Below are 9,084 nucleotides of genomic sequence, written 5' to 3' on the forward strand. Positions count from 1 at the left end.
CAATGACATGCCTTTGCCATTTCCCTGTTTGCCACTAGGGGCACTCTTCAGCACTCTCTACACTGGCATGCGTTTGCAGTATACAGCTTTCCGTAGAGGCACTCTTAATATACAAGGATGCAGTAACAGAAGACAAAATAATCAAGACAAATAGGCAAAGAAAATGCATGTATAGTGAATGTAAAACACATGAGTATTTCAATGTGCTTCACATAAACCACAGGTTTTCAGTGCCCCCCTGGTGGTCAGTGAAGGCATTGCTGGTGGTCTCTGACCAGGCATTTTCCATGTAGTTTCAATGTTATGATTGACACATTATCACACTATTTTTTCAGGGTTTGGATATGCCGCCTCCCTGTTGTCCCTGTCAAGGTTGCCATGGTCGTGGAAAGTGAATGGAGAGCCATACGTAAGGTTATTTACATTACAGGAAGGGGCGGGATATGCGTAGACAACTGCCATATTGCCGTTAATAACTAACCCCATGCATTTCTATGGAGGATTCTTTAAGTGCTGTGTAGTGATGGCAAACGGAAGCTTTCTGAACCAGTGAAGCTTTCAATCCAATTGTATCAAAAAAGGTTCAGAACTCTATGAGGACATCTGGTGGTGAGAGTTAGGATAGCATTGTGTCACAAACTGCTTCATAGATATTAGCCATGAATGTCTTACATTTTGAATATAAATTAATGGATAAATAAATAGTGACATACATTACTAAGCCTATTTGTGACCTTGCCTAAATAAAAATGTAATTGCCTTCTCCACAAAAAAAAAAAACCCAATAAAGTAAGGATTTTGGTTGTGAACCTGTCTTGTGTTTGTAAACAAATCATCACTTTGGGAGGGAGATGAATGTACAACACATTACACATTGCACACACATTTCTGTGATTATTTTGAGTATGTAGCCTAGAGCAACTTTGTCTCCTCAGCCAAATAGGTGAGATAGGCAGTGCAGAAGGCCTAGGCTACATGAGCAATCTAACAGTCTGACATGTAGTCTACTGCCAGTGTAGTGTTTATAGAAACTGTTTGAGTCAATTGATTTGGGGAAGTGCTTTGACAGTGGCAAGGACATACTTTGGGACAGTGAAAGTACTTGTGACAGTTAACAAACAGTGAAGGTGAATAACAGTGCTCGTGGACAGGTCAGTGATGGTGCTCGTGGACAGCTCATGGACAGGTCAGTGATGGTGCTTGTGGACAGGTCAGTGATGGTGCTTATGGACAATAACAGTGCTCGTGGACAGGTCACGGGGATACGATTGTGCTCGGTGACTAGTGTTTGTGGGAACAGAAATGAAATGTCATTTTTATTCAGAAATAGAATGTGTTCCACTGTGCCAGGGCTGAGTCTGTTTCTCCTCTTGCTGACCACTTCACCAGCTTTAGAAATCAAAGCGCTCACATGGCACAGAGGAGGCTGGTGTGCACAGAATATTTGGGGCCAGCACATACAAATGAGGACAGACGTGCTTGTGCTGAGCCCAACACTGGAGTGGGTCTTCTGAGCGTGGGATGTCTGGCTCACTCAAGTACTGCTGCACCTCTACAGTGGCATTTGCAGTGGCACTTTTCACCTTCCTGCTCTCCCAAACATGTGGCTCCAGCAAATCCCATAGGCCACTTCCTGAATGGGGACAAACAAACAATGCAACACAAAAATACAATATAAACATGGCCATATTGACCATAGATTCATAGCTGAGGATTCAGCAGGCTCTTGTGCTGCTGGGTCAGGTGGAGTGCTGTCTCTTAAAGGAGAAGAACATTCGGCCCTGAGCCTTCTCACAGCATTTTGGGAATTCCCTGAATTGCAAAACCCCATTGTTTTGAATCGTGGATCCAGGAGAGTGGCCAGGGAGTGTTGACTGGCTGTCTCGTAGTGACTCAACCTTTCAGTCATGAGCCGCGTGAGGTTGTTGCAGAGCTGCTTAGCCATCTCACCCTTCACCTCCCACTGTTTGGAAGTTATGGCCTCAGCATTCACACAAGGGGAACAATTGTGGAGCCAGAGACAGTTTTTTTCTGCTGACAGCTCCACCGTTGCCTCTTGTAGGGGAGACAATGCTCCAAGGCATTCAGATATGCTCTGGTACTCAGCAGAGGTCAGAGCCGCCAAATGGGTGCACAGTGACACCACTGTAGCACCGGCTGGTTCCCTCTGCTCATCCAGCCTGGACATCATGTGGTAGGTGCTGTTCCAGCGTGTGTCCACTTCCTGCACAAGCTTGTGAGTGGGCATCCCCATCTGCTGCTGGATGCTGAGGAGCCGCTCTGCTCTCTGGCCACGGTGCTGGTGCTGGTTATTGTAGATGGTACAACACTCACTAACCGAGCACAGGCTAAGTCTCAAACAGTAAAACTGCACAGAGTCTAACAGGTGTGGTAGTTAGTAGAAGCGGGCTGCTGCTGAGCGTCTTGGCATAAGATGCTCCCCGAGTCGCTTCCTCGATCCGTCTCCAAGTCAAAACCTGAGACAAAGCCTTTTATACTAAAATCATATCAACGTAAATCATGCCAACGTGGAAGGTACCAACCACTGTACAAAACCCGGCCCTGGCCAGATGGAGATACTAGCCCGAATAGGCAGACATGCTGTCTCCCTCAGCCCATGTTATCACTGATGTTCCTCAGATGTTCCTAAACATCGGCCTGTATGACCTTCCTGCTGGTACACAGGCCTAAGGCACAGTTATGTACAATAATATGAACCTCTCCCTGTTGTATACTACACACAGTAACACAAAAGTAACACAGATTAACACATCAGAATACATAAAGAAATACCCCAGATTTCTACAATAGGCTATTAGTTTTATCTTACTCTTTATTCATTCATTCATTCATTCATTAATTCATTCATCTATCCATCTATTTATCTATCTATCTTCTATTTATTTATTTATTTATTTATTTACTTATTTATTTATTTATTTATTTATTCATTCATCATCATCTGTCCTCAGCACTACTTGTGTAGTGCACACATTCTCAGACCTGTCACTTATCATCGTAGGGGAGGTTTTTGGAATCATTCCCACATTATAATCATCAGCCAATCAAGGTGGTCACTTCAATCAAGCTTGTGCATAAGTAATGACGTCATCCATAGCAACAGAGCTCTTCTCTTACCTTAGGAGTTGTCACTTTTCCTTACTAAGAGTAGGTCTGATAGGCTTTGTGAATAACTTTAAAAGAGAAAACTCTTTTAATTTAAGATAAAATGCTTTGTGAATACAGCCCCTGGTGTAGTAAGTTCCACTGATTACAGTGGAAGCTAATTGTTGCAGACACAACGTTGTCACTTTTCCTTACTAAGAGTAGGTCTGATAGGCTTTGTGAATAACTTTAAAAGAGAAAACTGACCTTGTCTGCTGTAAGAGTCCTGCTGTGTGTGTGTGTGTGTGTGTGTAAGAGTCATGCTGTGTGTGTGTGTGTGTGTGTGTGTGTATGTGTGTGTGTGTCAGAGGAGTCATGCTGTGTGTGTGTGTGTGTGTGTGTGTGTGTGTGTGTGTGTGTGTGTGTGTGTGTGTGTGTGTGTGTGTGTGTGTAAGAGTCAGCATTCAGAGGAGAAATGTTCTCAGCTTCATGCGATGAGACACTGAGGGAGAAATGTGATGCTCTGAAAGTAGCAGAGTGTGTTTCAGCTGTCTGAGGACTCAAACAAAGTCATCGCAATGTTGTTCCTCTAGATTCAAGGTAAGGAGGTGTCATGGAGACACCTTGAGGAGTTCTACCTGAAAGACAAAACGGGTGTCATCCGGATGGCCCCAAAACTGACCGAATGCCATATCTATCTACCTCCGTTCACCAACATGCGTGTCAAATTAGCCACTTAGGTCCTCAGCCACTCTGTGGCATCTGGTAAATTATCTGCAAGAACACCATATAATTAACTGTCAAATAATTCACATGTTGCATGTTAAAACATGTTGCAACTATAACAACTGTATATGGGCATCACAAATCATATTACATTCTCCCCTTCAAATCCACAAGGCATGCAGACTATGGTGGTACAAAAGCTACTCTGGCCCTTCATACTGCCAAGTTTGCTGAGGACATGGACAGGCTTTTTGGCGTGCTCAACTCAAGGTGAACACATTTAGCAAGACACCTCAACTACTTCTTTGCACAAATGCTGATTGAGTTCTGAGTTGAGACAGAAAGATGTGATACTGTTGAAAACAAAAGGTTACTGCAGAAAGCACAAGGAACTTTATATTGAATTATTCTGCCCTCCACTTTTCCGGCACTCTGTATCTCCATTACAATGGGTCACCATGGGTATCGCACTGCCCTCATGTGTGCATGGGCTATTTCACCGAGCACCATATGAAATGTTGTGACACTGATTCTGCAGGAGTATGAAAGACACCAAATGGTGGAGGAGGCCTCTGAGTGCAGATTCCAGCAGGGTGGACTACCTCCGGAGTTGTGTTCCTTGGGTCAAAACCTGGAAGTTTGGGTAAGTTCAGGAAACGGCAAAAGGTGAAGTGTAATGTTGGTAAAGTAGAAAGGGGAGAAGTCAGAGAGTCAGTCTGAGGGGTCTGCACAGACATTCTGAAAAGCACAGACTGCTAAACACTTCATCGTTTGCCATCTTCTTGACAAGTAAACAACAGTTTCCAGCCTAAATCTGATAGAGCAATCCTTCTCTCAAGATCTACAAGAGCACCACTATGCCACGCAGGCCTGGTGCTGAGCATCCGAAGTCTCCTGAAGCTTCATCAGGAGCTGATGTGCGAGGGAGTGAAATAGCTCTGCACATCAAAACTAAATCAGGACTGCCTAGAGGTATTACAGCTTGTCTTTGTTGAACTGTTCACACTACAATGCCTTCACTCCCAAGTTCACAATGGTCCACTTGCTTGTGTTTGCAGAACCGGTTCACACTACAATGCCTTCACTCCCAAGTTCACAATGGTCCACTTGCTTGTGTTTGCAGAACCGGTTCTAAGTCATCAGGGGGAAGGGAGGCCACCGGTTCCACCCCACGGCCAGCAGTTCAGCGCAGCGCTGAGGAGGGCATCTGTTGGCAATATAGTCAACATGGAGGAAAGCGCCACACATTGCATTCCTGATGGTGCCACTCAGTTGCTGCAGGTCAGTCTAGTGTCCAATCATGAACAATAACAACAAAATTAAAACATTTCACAACCTTCTGTGATGTGTTTCTTCTGCTACAGAGTGAACAGGAGCCTGAGCCTGAGCTGATGGACATCGGCCATGAGCAGGTGATAATGCTTAATGCTAAATGATTATGAAGACAGCACAAATCAGACAATCAACTATATTATGATATATATATATATACACACACACACACACACACACTCTCATTCACATATAACTTACCCATCACCCATCATAGAGCATCCCCCATGTGGACATGGGCCTTGACGGAAACGACGCATCAGAGACAGAGATGCAGAAAGGGGAGCAGGAGGCGCTCTCCTACGTGGCTGGATGGGTCACAAGGAAGGTGGCGGAGGATCCTGAACTCGGGCCATGCTGGGAGTGTGAGTGTGCACTAGTGGAGAGAAATAACACAGAGCTCAGTTACAGCACCGTTTCCAGAGAGGGATCCTTCATACAGCTTAATAAATACACTGCATCGGCCAGTCTCCACAATCCCTCCACACTCTTCAAAAACTGCATTATGAAGTGGGAAAACATGGTGAAGAAAACCCTCCCCGAAGTCTGGCCAGAAAAGGGGCTCGCCAGGAGACTAAAGGGGGCTCTTCAACGTGGTGGAGCCTTCAGCTACAAATACATCACCCAGCACACTGGAAGGCAATCGAGGATCTGGCCCTTGACAAATTTGTCATGTGCCGGATTGGAGCAGAGCTCAGGGCCAGAAACCAACTGGCCAAAAAAAAAAAGAAAGGGGGTTCACTAGATGCCACCACAAATAGAAAGCTGGCATGCTTAAATGCCAGAAAATAAAATAATTAAAATGTTATAAAATAATATAAATAAAATATTTGTTGCTGAAACAATGGCTCATCTAATTTTTTTAACCTCCAACTTCATAGCATCATTTTTTTGCTTACCTTTGCATCAATGCACTTCCATATCTAAACAAAAACAGTACTGCAGTAGCAGCACAAACTACTGTAGGCTACTGCTACTGTTCTCCTTTACTGCAACACTTGGCTGGGTCCCGTGCCACTGACTTAGTGTTTTGCGCTACTTTCCAACTGTGAAATGGGTAACATTACACTTTTACAGTAATGCTGGTATAGTTAGCAACAATCACGGGACAGTAAGTGGCAAGAGTAAGGACACGGTGACGCTTTACAGTGGTGCGGAAACTCAACTCTAGCAAGTGGCACAAAACAAGGAGAGCCCCGCGGGACAGTGGGCCAATATCACGGGACGGTAGTTGAGTGCAACAGCACGATGCCCCAGAACAGCAAGCGAGTGGCGCGCGACTCTAAACCACAGTACAGTTTCTACTCATACTTTCGGGCCCTACTATTGCCTTCTATGTACATGTAAAACGTCTCTGGTAGCTAGCGATAAGTAGCTACACTAATTCAATACAATACACAGCTGGCTAATTCACTACATTATCTGAAAAGGACACACGATAATTAACGTTCTAAAGATGATGAGTTCTGGACACGAAATGTATGCAAAATATGACTGGTTACGACCAGAGTGCGAATTACCCCATCATAATTGGGGGGGTACTGCTCCTTCACTTCTTCTATGACCATCATGGTCCACTACCATATCAATCCCCACCGTGATCGCCAAGTGCAACATGTGTTGTGCAACACACATACAAGGTGTAAATATGCGACAAACTGATGGTACTAGGCTACAGAATATCTCATCATTCTTATATATCCTGTCGTCTCCCTGCGGCCTGCTCACGGCTTTCATCCTGTGCCTCTCCTGTCTGCTGAGCACCCCTTTCATTAACACATATGAACAGTGTATAAAACCTAACTGCACCTACACTTTTAATGTAATTGTTTGTAGATCTTAGTGTTAATATTTCCTGCTTACTCTTTTAGCACCAACAAGTGCCAGAAGTCTGTGTGCCCTTTCCTTCTGACATAGTGTCTCTTTGAATAAGATTTCATTAAGATAGTATCAGAGACTCTAAGAGACTCCTTCCATAATCAGTCAACAGGTTAGATATGCTGACCCCTCATGTTAGACATCCCAATATAAACCTCTGCCAGGGTCGGTGCCAGCGAGTGGGGGGGGGGGGGGACCTCCCCTCACCTCACCTCCCCTCCCCTCACCTCACCTCACCTCACCTCACCTCACTTTTATTAGTTATTTTTCCAAAATTGCCATATAATAAAGAGCATCCTTCGCTTAGGCTTAGGCTACAATACAAGCAAATAGGCTATAATAGACTCACCACTATCAGGCCTAGGCTACAGCTGAGTGCAAAATCTCATCATCACTGTGTCTTTCCATTCATTTTGAAATGTTCTTGTAAGATCCTGCTCAAAAGCCAATTGCACATAGGGCCTTCTGATAATATTGCAACATTGAACGTAGGCTATGTGATCGCTCAAAATGTTCTTTAAAGTACATAACTCTAACACATTTACGATTGGATGGATTCCATGGACCCGATTTTCACCTCAACAAAGGAACTAATCACAGAACGGAGGGGGGACAGCAAGACGATGACGACACACTGAAGCGGTTATGAGCTACGTACAGACGCATTTGATAGACATTCGTAGCACCCAATAAATGGCTCTGGGCATTCGTAAACCACGTCTCAAATACGAGAAAATGAATGTGTAGTTCCCAGACCCAAACTCAATGAGATGAGATCTGACGTTAGCCAGGCTATGTGGCTAGGCAGAGGCACCAAATGTAATGGAAAGTTTAAGAGCGAACAGGACACTCGGCCTGGCTTTTAGTATCTGCTCTGACAGTTCACTTTTATTGACTGTTAGTCTACAGTTTGAGTTTAGAGATGTACTGTTTTACAGCAACAGGAATGCCGACTCCACAACTGTTGCACTTCCCAGCCAGTTGGCGTAATAGATTGCCCACTATGAATCAGTGACAATAATTCAAAGACAAACAATCCAAATTGATGACTTATTTAGAAATTTAAGCTAGGTAGCATTTCATCACAGATGAATAATTTTGTATACACCTGAAACTGGTGTGTGCACAACCTCAATCAATGTAAATTAAAAAAAAAACTAAAAAAAATCAGGTCACCATCCAATTAGTTAAGCCAATTAGAAGCCAATTATTATGACATTATCAATCATTTCTTATTTAAAATGTGCAAAATTGGAAATATCCTTGTTTGATGTATCTTGTCAAGTTACCATAGCACTGAAATATTGCACAGATCAGAGAACATAGACAAAAATTTAAAGTCTAGAAAAATCAGTCCAGCAAAAGAAAATAAACTCTACTGAAGCAGACAGACAGAGACATATTTTGTGCTTTATAGATAGATAGATGTCATCACAGTGTTTCACAGAAAGTACTTTACAGTATTTTGATTTTGATTTGATTTTGAGTACTTTACAGGCATTTTCATTATCTCAATAAAATACAAATTACAAAATAGTATTTTGTATTTGAAATACGTATTTTAAATACATGTATTAAAAATACTGCCCATCCCTGACACTGGGCATATGTTATGTACGTTATTGGATATGAGGTTAGTGGAGCTAAATGCCTTTCTTTAGCACAATCCATGATTAATGCATGATACTACACCTGTGACTAAAACCAAAACAGCAATATGGCCTGTATACAGTTTATTTAGTGTTCCTAATGAATCATCAGGCATCTGTATGTAGCAATAAAGTTTTTATTGCTTCCAGTAACAAAGGAGACCACAGGGGGGGAAAACAAAGGCAGAGACAAAAACAGGCCACAAACAGACAACACACACACACACACACACACACACACACACACACACACACAGGCAGGGCCACAAACAGACAACACACACACACACACACACACACAGGCAGGGACAATACAAATAAAATGTGCTGGACATCTATGGATCTAAATAGAGAGGAAGGCACAATTAGTCACAATTACTCATGTACACTCAGA

The sequence above is a fragment of the Alosa pseudoharengus genome, unplaced genomic scaffold (genome assembly GCF_046254945.1).
Source record: "Alosa pseudoharengus isolate Yale_2024_CS ecotype anadromous, Long Island Sound unplaced genomic scaffold, YU_APseudo_1.1 YU_APseudo_1.1_scf_1, whole genome shotgun sequence".
In the NCBI taxonomy this organism is placed as follows: domain Eukaryota; kingdom Metazoa; phylum Chordata; class Actinopteri; order Clupeiformes; family Clupeidae; genus Alosa; species Alosa pseudoharengus.